Consider the following 16,528-nt stretch of genomic DNA (forward strand, 5'->3'; position numbering starts at 1 on the left):
AACAGACTTCAATGAGAAGCTGCAGAACTGGAATTAATTTGCAAACTGGACACCATCAAATTAGGCCTGAATAAAGACTGAGAGTGGATGGGTCACTGCAAAAAGTAATTTTCCCTCTGCTGATACTCACACCTTCTTGTCAACGGTTGGAAATGGGCGATGTCCACCTTGATTGCATTGGCCTCGTTAGCACTACAAAAGCAATCAACTGTTGAGAATAGGCCACTTCCATCTTAATTGAATTGGCCTCGTTAGCACTGACCTCCCCACTTGGTAAGGAAACTCCCATCTTTTCATGTGCTGTAATATATATACTGGTTTTCTGTATTTTTCACTCCATGCATCTGATGAAGTGGGTTTTAGCCCACGAAAGCTTATGCCTAAATAAATTTGTTAGTCTCAAAGGTGCCACAAGGACTCCTCGTTTTTTCTGATACAGACTAACATGGCTACCACTCTGAAATTAGTAAACTTGATTATTTTGGAGCCAAATGTACACTTGTGATTTCTTCAAACTGTTGTTGTAAAAAGGGCAGAATAATGCACAATAGCAGGAAAAGAACCTCTTTCACAGCATCAGAGGGCTTCATGTGCTAGAGAAAGGCCACCAGAAAGAACCCTTAACACTTGGCCCTGAACCTTGCTTACTTTTCATTTCCCCTATATTCTGCATCTTTCTTTCTTCTGGCACTTAAGAACCCTGCTGTACATCTAAGCAAATGCTAATGTCCTGGGGATCTGTCCTTCAGATTATTGACCAGGATTTTGGAACACTGGAAGGAGAAACCATGCCCAGGAATCATTCCAGAATTTTCCCTGAACCCACTGTCTGCTGGGACAGGACTTTGGGAATTTGTTCAGTGAATACTCATTAGTCATGCAGAGCAGACACAATAAATACAACTCATAGTTTATAGGCCTCACTATGAAGGCCCAGGTCCTCAAAGGTATTTAGATGCCTAAACTCTTGTGGGAGTTAGGCATCTAAATATCTTTGAGGATCTAGGCCTCAGTACCTTGATTTAAGGAGCTCCCCAGTAAATGAGAACTAACCAGTGTTAGCTACAGATGTGGCAATACCTGTACAAGTGACATACTCAAAGTTCTCGGATGAGATTGCTTGAACTTAACCACTTTTTTGAAAAAGAGATGGCATCTTGTATAATATAATAGCCATTTCCAATGATGAGAGGAAGATTTTCAGAGAAAATTTTTAAAAGTGCTAAAGTTACTTAGGAATGTAAGGACCAGATTTTTAAAGGGATTTAGGTGATGCTCCTCTCAGCGTTGCCAGGCCTACATGACTTAGGCTGCTAAGTCCCATTTTCAAAAGTCCCATTTTCCTGAGTGCCTAAGTCTCATTGGAAGTCAGTAGGACTAAGCCCTGTTCTACACTAGGAGTTGAGATCGAATTTAGCAGCGTTAAATTGATTTAACCCTGCACCCGTCCACACGACGAAGCCCTTTTTTTTGACTTAAAGGGCTCTTAAAATCAATTTTCTTACTCCACCCCCAACAAGGGGATTAGAGCTGAAATCGGCCTTGTTGGGTCGAATTTGGGGTACTGTGGACACAATTAGACGGTATTGGCCTCCGTGAGCTATCCCAGAGTGCTCCATTTTGACCACTCTGGACAGCACTCTCAACTCAGATGCACTGGCCACGTAGACAGGAAAAGGCCCCATGAACTTTTGAATTTCAATTTTCTGTTTGGCCAGCGTGGCAAGCTGCAGGTGACCATGCAGAGCTCATCAGCAGAGGTGACCATGATGGAGTCCCAGGCCGCAAAAGAGCTCCAGCATGGACCGAATGGGAGGTACGGGATCTGATCACTGTAGGGGGAGAGGAATCCGTGCTATCAGAACTATGTTCCAGTTTTCAAAATGCCAAAACATTTGTCAAAATCTCCCAGGGCATGAAGGACAGAGGCCATAACAGGGACCCGAAGCAGTGCCACGTGAAACTTAAGGAGCTGAGGCAAGCCTACCAGAAAACCAGAGAGGCGAACGGAAGCTCCGGGTCAGAGCCCCAAACATGCTGCTTCTATGATGAGCTGCATGCCATTTTAGGGGGTTCAGCCACCACTACCCCAGCCGTGTTGTTTGACTCCTTCAATGGAGATGGAGGCAACACGGAAGCAGGTTTTGGGGATGAGGAAGATGATGATGATGAGGTTATAGATAGCTCACAGCAAGCAAGCGGAGAAACTGGTTTTCCTGACAGCCAGGAACTGTTTCTCACCCTGGACCTGGAGCCAGTACCCCCCGAACCCACCCAAGGCTGCCTCCCGGACCCGCCAGGCAGAGAAGGGACCTCTGGTGAGTGTACCTTTTAAAATACTATACATGGTTTAAAAGCAAGCATGTTTAATGATTAAACGATATGTACCCAGAACCACCCGCAACAATGTTTTAGCCCCATCAGGCACTGGGATTTCTACCCAGAATTCAAATGGGCAACGGAGACTGCGGAAACTGTGGGATAGCTACCCACAGTGCAATGCTCCAGAAGTCAACGATTGCCTCGGTACTGTGGACACACTCCGCCGACTACATGCATTTAGAGCATTTGTGTGGGGACACACACAATCAACTGTATAAAAACGCTTTCTACAAAACCGACTTCTATAAATTCGACCTAATTTTGTAGTGTAGACATACCTACTCCTAAGTGCGTATGTCACTTTTTAAAATGGAACTTAAGCTCTTAAATTGCATATGCAGTTTTTGAAAATTGTCTCCTTATCCTTTTTCTTTTTTATTTAAAATATATGTTTTTTAAATTGACCAATGCTGTAAGAGCTCCCTTGTCTGTATCTTTCTGACATTGTTAAGCTTTTTCACTCACTGTTTAGGTCCACCAAGACTGCTCATTTATGGTTCAGAGTCCTTGGTATCACTCAAATAGCTCATGAGACTATTTCCTACCCTTGCAGTAGAGCAGACTCAGTGATCATACAGGTTTTGTCCCACTGCAACCAGTATGATCCTGTGATCTTATTGTCATAATTCATTGACAACATCTTTGGTTATAGCTGAAAGTCATCAGAAAAGCCCAATGAACATATTCTATTAGTCATGAAATGTGATCACTGAAGTATCATTAGGGGCTATCCATCTAGTTAACACTGGTAAGAGCTTTCATTTACAAGCTCCGGACTTGCTGAAATAAGGGGAAATCCCTGTAATCAAGTCTTGGAAATCTGCAAATCATTCATTGTGACTGGAAGTTACTGTAAGTGCCAAATTCTGCCCTGCTTTATACCCGTTGCATCCATATTGATGTGGACAGGGCTTCATGGGTTGTAGGTCAGGGCATAAGTTGGCTCTTATTCTGTAGCCTGGTCAGAAGAAAACATGGTATCAAGTTCTGCTCTTAATTACGCATGTAAAACCCCACTTAAGTCAATGTGATTGCATTGGTGTAACTGAGAATTGGACCATAAGTCTAAATCACAATGAAGCTGCAGAGAGTGAATTATAAATAACATTTAAAACATGACTGGCGAGGGTTTGGTCATAGGTACCCAACATTATACCAGTGGAAGTGTGGCATATGTATAAAACTAGATGCATTTCAATGAGCATTGCTGCCAGTCATGCCATAACAGAGCATTAGGTTTACTCACCCCTGAGTAGTCATCCCTGGAGGATGAGAACTGAGATCAGCCCAGTTTCTCCTATGGGGATTTCTGACTGACAAGTGGGGCCCCAGTTGACTGGATGAGGAAAGCAGAACTCTAGGTGTCTCTCCTCACTTCAGGTGAACTGCACAGCTGTCACTTCAACTGCCATGGAACATTCAGGCCCCAGCATTCCAGCCAGAAAATCTTCAAATCCCCATCCAACTGCCACAGAACCTTCAGGCCCCAATGTTCCATCTGACATGACACCTCCCCATTTCACCCCTGTCTTTAGAACTCTTTGAGTGGTTTTTAAGCAGCAGGGCAGAGGGAAATAATGTTATCCACATTACCCCCTTTTTTCTTTTTGGCCTTTTATCTCTTTCCCTTGCTCTCCCTAGCTCCTGCTTCCTCATTATGGCCATGAATAAGGGAGAAAGGGAATATGACTAGTTCCACAGAGATTTCTTCTATTCTGACAGACCTACATGAGTAATAAAAATATATGTAGTTTATACACTTATGTTATAGGAGTGGTATACATTTTTCAGATTGGTTTCATGTGAGCTCATATATTGATTTATATATGAACTATTATGAAAGTGTCCCTTTACAGTTATTACTGTCTAGAGTCATATGTATCATATTTGAAACATATGACATATCTATGTAGATTAAAGACAACTCTGTTAACTTCATTAAGCAAAAATTCACATGACTTTCATTGCAACCTTTAGAACCTTATACTGTTAGCTCTGTAAAGGTCAACGTTACAGAACTATTACGTAGTTGACGAAAAATGTCTTCTCTGTGTTTTGGAAAATACTTCTGTGTCATTCCATTAGTTCTCATTATATCATGATTAAAAACGTGACTTTAAGGAGCACAGCCCAAAGCAAGGTATCCTGAGTTATAGTGTCATCTAGTGGCAACTGCTATGTAAGTGCTTGAGCTTGACAAAAAAGTGAAAGTGTTTCAATTCAAGTCTAGGGTTTTGAAATTACAATAAAAGAATCTGATTTTTACCTAAGTACCTATTCCTGACGAATCAGAGCAAAACACACACACAAAGGCCCCAGTCCCACAATCTGATCAGTCTGAACCTTGTATCAGCACAGAGTCTCATTGAAAGCCTATGGCAGTCAAAGTGCAGGAGCGGTGACAAAGTTATTAAATTGTTATCAGACAAAAATAGAAAACTCTTAAATGCTTTTCCAATTTACTTGATTTGGCTTATAACTTTTGGAAACACTTTTGAGTTACAAAAAGTTAATTTTTACAAGATTGTCAAGCCTGTTAAAAGCAGCCAAGACCAATACTGGCTGAGCAGTTAGTCTGGGTGACTGTTTAGTGTTGTTTTACAGTTAAAGGGTCAAACTCTGCTCTGATTTACCTCTCATGAAACAATATCCCATACTGACAAAAGTTCTAGGATCCCCCATGAATGGTGCAAGGCTTGCAAGGATAAATTATTCAAGGTTTAATGCAAGAAATATGCAAGGATCATGACTCGCATATTACATTCATGATCCTTGCCTCTTCGCTTCCTGTACATTAAGTACTTGGACTTTGCTGTATGAAGTTGATGTCAGTGGAAATGCACAGGATGTAAAATCAGTGGAGAATTTGTTCCAAAGAATTGTGCTATTGTTTGGGGGAGGGTAGTACTTAGTTATTAAGGGAGAAGGCTGCTGTGAGCAAAGTGCATTAGGGAGTTTCTGTTTCAGTTCCGCTCTGTGCTGCCTGCCATCCACCAAGCAAGTGTCTGGTTGCAGCTTTTGAACAGTTCACAAGAGCTCATCTAAGGACTGTTTGGTAAAAAGTGTGTGGTTGAAATACCACATTTCATAGAAGGAGATGCTGAACGGAAACTCCGCATTTGGACTGTTGTCTGCTGTGTTTCTTATTCACCACAGAAGGAATGGTAAAATACCTCCACAGCTTTACATGATTCATGAAATGCTACTCTCAGATAAATGCCTACAGCTCTTGTTGAAGTCAGTGGGAGACCCATGCACATACGTGTATTAAAGACTCTCAGAGTCACAGTTATTAGTATATATTTTCGAGTAATCAAATTATATATCAGAAATAGATTAGCCACTAAATATGAGTAAAAGACATGGGTTCATGAACGGAATTCTGCCCTCAATTACATGCCTGTTAAAAATCTGCTATCAATTTCACTCCTATCGAAGTCAGCCATTGTAAGTGAGGGCAGAATTTGGCCCCTTATCATTAATACCAGCTATGAGAAGAACTAATTCAAGAATGTGTTTTCCCCAACATATTCTCCAATACTCCAGCAGAATCCCAAGGATTTCTTGTGTTCCCTTCTTTATTCCCACTACCCTCATCCATATGCAGGATAGCTATCCTTCTGATAGAAGAAGATGGCATGTAGTTTCTCAGGTCTATCAATGTCACTCCTGAATCAGCCAGAAAGGTCACTAGATGCAAGAAGCTCTCTCTCTCTCCTCCCACAGGATGAGTGTGTTGTTGCCCAGTGATTTATTTGAAGTGAGGGTAAACCAGGGAAATCCCCTCTTCTGAATGATCTGCTTCCTGGCTGTAAATGTTCATTTGTTTCCCAGCCCCAAAGGATATATTTTCCCCCAGGTCATTTTTATATTTTTCTGTGGTTTGTATTGTCATTTGCTGATTATGACGTCATTAATTTCTGACAATTGACTTAAAATGTTGTATGGCATTTCTTCCTTTGCCCCTGAAGAATTTCACACAGGAATAATGGATACTACCACTACAATGCTTCCCATCTCTGCCAGCCCAGGATATTAGGACCTAACCCAGTCCCAAACTCAGATCCTGGTCCCAAATCTTTTAATAAATGTTACTGGGTCTCTCTGACAGAGATGCTTGTAACAATCTGTCCTTGTCTTTCCCAGGTACAATAAAGCATCTTCTTTCATTTTATTACTCAAACAGAGATTCATGACAATGGTGGTGAAAAGAAACTGGCTAGCTCAAGTTTATAAAAAGCTAGTTACGGTTTTCTGACTCAGTGTTTAGTTTGAAGCTGCATTTCTAGCTCACTAGTTGTTGTTCATGTACCAATCTAAAATATTACCTGTAGGAGACTGTGTCTAGAACATTTTAATGAGAAGATGGCAAAAGCCCCTGGAAGATCAGTTAAGCCTTGGAATCTCCACATTAAAAAACCTCACCCGGAACCTGTTTAAGTCTGAGGGTCATTACTTTTTCTTGATTTGTTTTCTTAGCAGGGAGGTGAAGAAAGGGTGGTAGGAAGAGTATTGAATGTGTTTCCAAGACCCCAGAATCGTATTCTTTCTCCTATATACAGTCCCAGCTCCCTCAAGGACCTTGATCATAGTGATTTGTTTGTTTCTGTCTGGTGAGAAAACAATTATGTAGCAATCAGAGCTAGTCAAAAAAATTGAAAACTAGTTTAGTAAACATATTTAAAGTTATTTTCAGTTCAGAGGATATGGAAAAGACCCATTTTCATGACTTTTTATTAATTGTTTTTCAAAACATTTGTGAAAACCAAAAAATGTTATCAAACTTATTTTCAAAATGACACCCATTGAATAGTTTAATTGTCCCCCAAGCAGATTTCATCTATCTAAAATAAGAAAACCACTTCTTGTACAGTAAGCCCACCCAGTGGGTCACTAGAGAGTAATACAAGGCCCTCTCATGTGTAAAATGGGGATAGTAACACTCCTTTCTTCCACGGTTTGTCTCTCTATTCTACTTAGATTATTAGCTCTTCAGAGTAGTGGCCTCTCAGTATGTGTTTTTATAATGCCTAGTACAATAGGGCCTTGATTTCAGTTGGGGTTTCTAGATGCTATTGTGATAATAAATGAAAATTATAATAATATTTATTACTATATTATTATGTTATTAAGCATGTTGGGCCACATTTAATGGTGACTTAAATAGTGTATGAGTTACTCCTGGGGGGAAATTGGTCCTAAAATGAGTGTATGTGATAAAATGCAGTAACTTGAGTTGATTTGGTATGCAGTGGGTATGCAAAACAAGCCTAACAGATACTAAAGTGGAAGAAAGTTGGTAAAGAGGGGACATCAGCTAATGGGCAAGTGTAATATACAGAGTGTGTGTTTAGTGAGGACTTTTCTACTGCCAGTCTCCTTTTAGTGGAGGTGGCTGGTTACTAGCCACTAATGGGGCTAATCTGCAACAGTAATGCTGCTAGCCACACTATAGGTACCGTGTAGCAAGGCAGCATGCAGTAGCACCTGCTGCCACAGGGGAACTCTTGTTGGGGCTCTAGCAGCCTGGCTACCATTCAGAGGCAGCAGGCCCTCCTCATAGTGACTGACTGCACCTGAAAGGGAGGCACACAAGAGGGAATGCAGGCCTCTCTGCAGGGGCTCCCTGCCATTAGAAGACCTGGTGTCCATGGGCTGAAGGTAGAGGCAGGGGGAGAAAAGGGCTGAGGGTGGGAATGAGCTTCTTGAGCCCGCAGAGTGGTGGGTGTGCTCTAAGTTGTGGTGGAGCATGTGGACAAGGGTGCAGCGCTGGTGGGGTGGAATGGTTAGAGGTTCTTTCCCCCAGTGTGGGGAGGATCGGATGGTGTGCATGGGGTTTGAGATGGAGGACAATGGGGAGGTTCTGGGTTGAGTGCAGGGGGGAATGGTGTATGTATCAGGGAGAGATGGTAGACCACTACACCGCAAGGGGAGAGCGGGGACCAGTATAAAACAGTAAAGGGTCAAAGAGGGATAAATACTGTTTTCTCCTACACTGCTTTACTGAAAAGTGTCCCAGTTTTTCCTTTGGAAAGGCAGAGCGGTGGGTGCCCCATTCTCCTCCCACTTCCCCTCTTCTCTTCACCCTCATCTGCCACCAAAACGGTTCCTTGTAATGTCCCTGGTACAGTGTCCCTGGATTTGACTTTGAAAGTATGATCATCCTGCAGGGGAGGGCAGAACAGTGTATTTGCAAGAAGATAAGGACAATGTGCTACCTGCAGCCACATCACTTATTGACACCTGCATTACTGCCAGGGCCGCCTCTAGGTTTTTTGCCTCCCCGAGCAAAAATTATTTTTTGTTTTTGTTTTTGTCCCGGCGTTTTAGCCCTATAACCGCTGGCATCGACGCGACACGGAAATTGGCGTGAATGGCGCCGATAGGGTGGCACAGTACACACAAGTAATCGTGATTCCTGATTTAATTAATCAATAACTGTTAACATTTACACATTTACGCATGTTCACATTATGAGTGACCGTGTCACGACGTGACATGATATTTTTCACGTCACGCTCCTGTCACACTACTGGAGATTTTTTTGATCTTCATGTATTTTTTTTTGTTGTACATTGGTGGATTTTTCTGAATGCCGCCCCTGGAAATGTGCCGCCCCAAGCACGTGCTTGCGTTGCTGGTGCCTAGAGCCGGTCCTGATTACTGCCTGTTATATCTCCACTTTCTGCCCCTTGGCATATAAATTACATTCATGTTGCACCCCAACAAAGGGCAGATTTGTGCAGGTTACTCTGCCCTTTCCATGTGTTTATGAGCAATGTATAACCAGCAGGCTGATTCCAATCTTTCATACTCAAGTAAGACCACTTAAGTCAATGGAATTACTAGGCTTGCCAGTTTTGGTTGGACATATTCCTGGAGGTCTCATCACACAACATAATCTTTAATTAAAGATTTATCTTTCATTCCTGGAGACTCCAGGCCAATCCTGGAGGGTTGGCAACTGCCCTAGGAATTAGCCCTGATTTACTCCAGTCTGACATCAGGCTCAAGCCCAACATATAATTTACCCCACCATTTAGTCACCATTTAACTTGGCCCAGAGACTTCCAGAGGACCTGTATGCTTACCCCATTTCAGAATTTGGCCCACTGTCTCCACTGTTGTCATGGGGGCTGGGAGAACAAGAGACAACTTTCAGAGATTGAATCTAGCTCACTAGCACAGTGTAGTGCAGCACAAACAGCGCAGACTCACTCGCCAAACTCGGAATTTTATTTTAATATTTTAATTTGAAATCTGATTGCACCAATTGCTGGAGTTATTTTTAAATGATTAACATTATTCATGATAGCTCATGCACATTTAACAGTTGTATCTCTGAAAAGGTTTATTATTCTAATATTTCACATCTCTGGCAATAATTCTGTGTTAATTGCCCAGAACAGTTAGTCACTTGGGGATTATAAATCAAAATATGACACTTAATGTTTTTTCAATTTACATATATTGAACGTTCAATTAACTTGATATTACAGAGCACACAAGATAGTCGGTGAGTGTCCATTTTACTCGATGAATGTGGATTTATTACCATGACTTAGAGAAACAGAATTACCTTTTCATAAAGTTTGGGTAATCTGTCTTTCCATGCAAGATGCTGCTATGGTAACCTAGGTGATGTTACGAGAGTGACCCAATAAAATTAATTGGGTCCTTTTATACAGAAATAATTTTTAAAGGAGTCTGGGCATAATACTCACCTTCCATTCTTTTAATAATACATGTACTCATCTATCTAAAATTAGAAATACTTTCTAATTTCCCAATTCTTGTTACTTAGCATTCAGATGCCGTTTTTATACTGTTTCTTAACAATATTTAACACTTATTTAGAGATTTTCATCTCCAAAAAACTTCACAAACTTTAACTAGCCAACCCTCCTGTAGTCTGATTTTATAGATGGACAAACTGAGGCACAGAAGTGACTTGACCAAGGCTGCCAATGTTAGAACTGGATTAGAATGAAGAAGCATCTGGTGTCGGGTCCTGTACTCAGACAACTAGATTATGAATGTCTCTTAATTCTGAACTCATGTACACAATGGCTTGTGCTTTTGATGCTGATGGTCCTGGTTCTAAGCCTGGTTCCAATGCTTTTGGAGTCTGTAGCTATTCATGGCACACACAGGGTGTGGAATCACCAATGTGGCCTTTTAGTGATCGGTCCTTCAATTCGTGCAGACGAACTGAGAAAGTTCCACTGGATTACAGCTTTCCATGACCTTGGAGGAAGTGAGGACAGCATTTGTTTCTTCATTATTATTATTATTTTACTGTCATTAAAGTAGAATAAGCAATGGCACAGTTACATTATTAGCAATAGCAGGTACAACTCAGAATTTTAAAAAAGATAGGACAGATTCTTACCAGAATAATAACTAGTAATGGCAACAACTGGCTGTTTTTAGTGGCATTATGTATATTTTTTCTTTTAATTTAATTTAATTCAGTGTGTCGATGTCACGTGTAATGATGCAGACAGAAGGTTTTAAGAGCTCATCAGGCATGTAGTGTACGGGCAGTCATGTCACCTGGCTGTATCTCAGTTACCCCATCTGTAAAATGGGATACTGGTACTTGCCCACTTTTATAAAACATTTTGAGATCTGTGGCCGAGAGCTCAGGGGCAGGGCAGGATGGTCCCGCGGGCCGTAGTTTGTCCACCTCCGGTCTAGAACCTTTGAAGTTCATCTCTAAGAACACAGGCCTTTCCCACTCCTTTAGTAGTAGTAGAGAGCTCCTTTAGTAAGAGGTTCTATTTTCTATCTGTAGGACAGCCACGTCACTCTCATTGACACACACAAAGTTGCCTAGCTACTCATGGGAGCAGGAATCTGAGGCAATGTCAGGAATGGCAGACTTAACTGAATGTCTTCCCAGCAGCCAGCTCACTGTTCACGTGCTTGTGCTTGTGGAAGAAAAGAATTAGAGGCTTCCAGCTGATATACTAGAGTAGAATCTTATCTCCCATTCAGTGTCAGTGAGCTTTCAGAGTGAAGGGGCCAGCTATAGTAGTGGCCAAACTGTCCTCTTTTTGCTTAAGACAAACTCTGGTTTATCATGTTGATGCTTCTGCAACTCAGGGATGGTTGCAGGTGCCTTGAATCCCTAGGCAAAGATGGCATTTGAACCTCCTCATATCCCAGTCATTCCCTGTTCTACCCACCCAGTCACCCGTGACATTTTTTCACCAAGTCATTTGTCTCTGTTTCCTGCCCAGTTATCTGCGACAGGAACCTTTCGTTCCCAAACGCATCCCAGAATCTTTCCATTGACTGCAGTGGTACCACTGCAACCAGTGCAGCCGGATTCTGGGGCTCACCTGAGACCCAGCGGAGCCTGCTGCTCATGAGTAAACAGGATGCAAGGATCATAGGTGGCGACTTCTATGGGCCCATGGTGCCTGGGCACCAGGAATATTCCTGGCCTGGGGCCCAGCTCCAGCACTGTTTGAGGTCACGTCTCTCCCTTGGCCCTACCTTCCGCCCCCAGGCACTCCCCCCGGCCCCGCGTGTCCCCCAGACGATTTAAAATGGCCCCGGTCCCCCACCCACCATGGGTAGTGCAGTGGAGCTGAGTGGCTTCCTGCCTGCTTACTCCACGTGGCTGCTGGCCCCTCCTTGTGGCCCCTGGGCGGGGTGGGTTGGGTCTGTGTCCACGCACGCTGCTCCCACCCCGAGTGCCCCTGTGGCCAATAGGAAGCTGCGGGGGCCGTGCCTTGGGGTAGCAACGCGCGGAGGCCCCCTGGCCAGCCCTGCCGAGGAGCCCCAGGTAAGCACTGCACCTCCCCCATCTCCTCCCAGAGCCTGCATCCCCACCCCTTTCCCACACACCCCCTCCTGCCACCAAACTCCCTCCCAGAGCCTGCACCCTGACCCTTCGCACTCCCTCCTGTCCCCAAACTCCCTCCCAGAACCTGCACCCCCAGCCCAGCCCAGAGCCTGCACCCAAACTCCATCCCAGAGCCTGCACCTCTCAACCCCTCCTCCTGCACTCCCACCCCTTGCCCCAGCCTGGAGCCTGCAGCCCTCACCCTCTCCTGCACCCCCACGCCCTGCCCCAGCCCGGAGCCTGCACCCAGCACCCAAACTCCATCCCAGAGCCTGCACCCCTCCTACACCTCAATCCCCTGCCCCAGCTCAGGGCCTGCACCCTAGACCTCCTCCCCCCCACCCAAACTCTCTCCCAGAGCCTTAGGCAGGTGGGGGACAGAGTTTGGGGGTGTGTGGAATTTGGGTGGGGGGGGGCTCTGGGTGTTCTGGGCACCACCAAAATTTCTACAAACCTGCCACCCCTGGCAAGGATAACACATTTCTGGGGACAGGGAGGATACTGGGTACACAGAAGCTCCACAGACAGAGATGTTCAGAACTGTCCTGATGGTCTGGCTGTAGCTATTCCAGTGGTGATCCAGTGCCCCTTTAGACCTGGTGCTATAGACATCCATTTACGTAGCCTATGCTTAAAGCTGCTCCTTCTGATACTGTGGAAGTGGTAGGGAGAACGTGGGGGTTTGGCTGCAGTGCGGAAAGGGGAGAAGAGGAAGAGTGAAGGAGGAACTGAAGAGAAGGAACTGCTTTTTTTGCAAGGGAATTGAACGTTCATTTGCTGGAGAGACGTATGTTTAGTTTAGTTCATTGTCAGGAAGGACTTTTTTCACACCCTCATCTTCTATCTGCAGTCCCCATTCAACAACTTCTATCACAGCGAGGTATCCTGGCCAAGGAGGGCTGGATATGTCTCCTCTGGAGTACATTGACATAGCTTTTGGCTCAGCTGGAGGGGAATCAGTTAAGAGCCACACAAGGAGCTTGCAGGAACTGAATGCACTAACCTCTGCAGTCCTTACTTTCCTCCATCGCCCTGGCGTTGTATGCATGACCTCCACAATACGTACAATGATATGTTAACTTGCAATATATTATTCAACCATGAGATGTCTCTGCTATACAGTTTCCAACGAGGTGTGGTCCCTGGTAAACAAGGGAAACAAAGCTGGAACACAGGTTATGTGGAAGCCTATTTGTGTCTGTAGTTGTAGTTTTCTTTTCAAAATGTCTCCCGTGTAAGAATGTCTTTGATTCCTTATATCATGACAATGAGTTGCTTCTTGTAAGAAGCCCTTGCCTTATTCGCTTCACATCTTGTGTGAATATATATATTTTCATGGGCTTCGTTAGCGTGGCATATAGAGAAGTACAAAAGTCTACAAGACACTGCATATGTGGATAGGTGGTGTAATTATTGTATTATTTGAGAAATAATAAGTGATCATGTAACTAAAAACTATTGTTTGGGATATACAGAGGGGGGCAAGGTTAAGCTTCTGCTTGCAACTTAATCATTGACATTTCCTGACTTTTGAATGCTTAATTATGCAACCTTAATGTTGTTTAAACTTCCTGTGGAATGGCTTCTAAACATGATGGGATGGGATGGTCATAAGCAAACACTGAAACATTCTGTTCATTCAAGTAACAATCTCTAAAGTGAAGTGAAGCGGAGGGTCAGTGCACAAAGAGACAGGAGGCTCAAGAATGCAACTGAATGCTGCTATGGGAAATAAGATAAAAATAACTACTAAGATAAATGTACAATGAAATAACTTTTCTCACTGCTGTTGGTGCGGAGAGCAGCATGATGTTTGCATGTTACTTTAAAAACAAGTATAAATCTTTGACAACACCCAACTTTCACCCCCTCACTATTAGCTGTGAAGTCTAGTCTTTAGACACTTTCAGAATCTCCACAGATAACTGATTTTTTAACAGCAGCATCCTTAGGATGTGTCATGCAAGAAAGAGCATAGAGTGCCTGCTTGTTAGAGCAGGAAATGCAGCATGGACAGCCCCAAGCACTCTAAAATCATGAGTAAGGCCCAAAAAATCGTGAGATTTACTTACAAATAATGAAATTTTAAAAATATAATATATTTTGGGTTCATTCTATTTGTCTTGTCGTTTCTAAGCCTTTATGATAACTCTGGTCACATTGTCAAGCTTTTCTCTGCAACCATGAGCACTGAGATGCTCACCTAATTGCATGCCTGTAGGATCTGGAGCTTTAAGAAGAACACTCGTGATAAAATCACAAGAGTTGGCAATACTGGGACTGGGAGTTAAGACTTCAGGGTTCTGCTATTAAATCCACCACTGGCTTTCTGGATTTCTTTGTGACCTGGAGCAAGTCACTTACTCTCTCTGTGCCTCAGTTCTGATTAGGTTAAAGTAGATTTAAATAGGATGAAGATCTCTCACTACACCAGCCAAGGAGGAGCGGGTGCAATGGGAGAGTACTGTTTACACAAGCCAGGGAGAGCACGGTCCCAGGGGGAGCTGCACTCCAATCCACATGTGAGTTCCATTGAAGTCAGGCATTTGCAGGATTGAGGCCAATGCTAGTAATATGGTCCTTTCTACTGAACTGTGTTTGACAGTATTAGTAAATGTCAGTTGCAAGCTCTTGCCACCTGCTGCGTAAAATAAGATAAATGTAGCAGCAAATCTCAGTCCACATTGTCAACTGCAATCTGAGGGCCCAGTCCTGCAAACACTTGTACATTAGCTTAACTTTACTTTCACAAGTAATTCCTTTGATTTTGGGATTACTCCCAGTAATAAAGTTAAACACATACATAAATATTCACAGGATTCAGGGAGGGGAGGGGGAGAGAAAAGGACAGAGAGGTGCCTAATTGTGCGCCTTTTAACAATTTCACAAGATTTGAAGATGGCATGTGAAGTTACTGCTAACCACCACTAGGTGATCTCCATCAGTAACATTTAAAAAGCATAGTATAACCATAACTAGTTATTCCGTTTTTTGCTTTTGTTCATTTTATCATAATTTGGATTGTGTTTTCCCTCCTCTAATTACATTTGTGGGTGATTTCTTTCTATGAGTTTTGTAACCATCTATAAGATCTTTCTTCTACAAAAACATCAAGACCAGAACATCTGCTATCTGTGATCTTTTAAGATTTTAATAGGTAAAGCTACAAACTTATAAAATGCCAACCTATACTCTTAAAGTCTAAAATAGCCCCTTAATCGGTTCTAAAACATGGAATTAATGGTTATTTTTATTCAGTTTATGGGAGCTTCTCCCCTTTAATTAATTTAATTGACGCACTGATTATTTATCCCAGTGTTGTTGAACTTGCTTTCTTGGGCAAAGTGTGTAAAAATAGGTTATGAGGATAGAAAAGACACAGAACAAAATACGCTCATTAGTGGGTTTTAGTCATAGTGAGCCCCATCAAACTTTTGGAAAGCCCCTATTCTGCAATGTGATCTGCATGGATATAATTGCATGATCAGGCCCTAATTTAAGACAAAATACAAGGAGCAGGTGTAACAAACTATCAGAGGGAATAGGGGAAGAAGAACAAGAGTAATAGTGATAAGAATGTTACAAACACTAGTGATGTACACAATTAGATTTTTTCAGATCATATGTTTGAAAATAATTATATAATATAAATACAATTAACATCAGCAATGTCTAGCCTGTTGATAAGTCTTTTTAAAACAAACCTGTGATTAATAGTTTGTGTTGAAGGTAAGTCAGAAGGCAAGAAGGTGGCTTACAAATTTACCAAAGATAAAATGAGACAGGAAGTCAAAACCATACTAGCTAAAGCATGATTGCAATCCAAATAACAGCAGATAGAAGAAAATGGGTGAGACTGAATATATACATGTTGGCTGGTGCAAGTCTTTTAAAGGGATATATTGATAAGGAAGTTCCATTTATAAAGAAAAAAGATGCTGTTGAAATTGGTAGCCACAAATTCCACCTATCTATCCAATGTCTTTCCTAGTAGAAAGTCCAGTTGAAATTTTAAACTGGTTTCAGTTGGCCAACTAGGTTTTGGAATGTTGCAATGGATCTCTTAGTCTACTGGATTCTGGGGCTACTGATATTTAAATAACTCCAATCTACTGGAATTTCCACTGTGTTGAGGGTTTTGCTTATTTGCAAAGTAATCAAGCTAAAATTTTTGGTCAGCACCTGTAAGTGCCAGGACACTTATTTAGAAACTATAGTATGGATGTAGGTGCTCAGTTCTGAATATACAAGCTTGCATATTTTAGCCATGATTCTTAATGTTTTCCCAAA

This window comes from Natator depressus, chromosome 3, assembly GCF_965152275.1.
Source record: "Natator depressus isolate rNatDep1 chromosome 3, rNatDep2.hap1, whole genome shotgun sequence".
Lineage (NCBI taxonomy): Eukaryota > Metazoa > Chordata > Testudines > Cheloniidae > Natator > Natator depressus.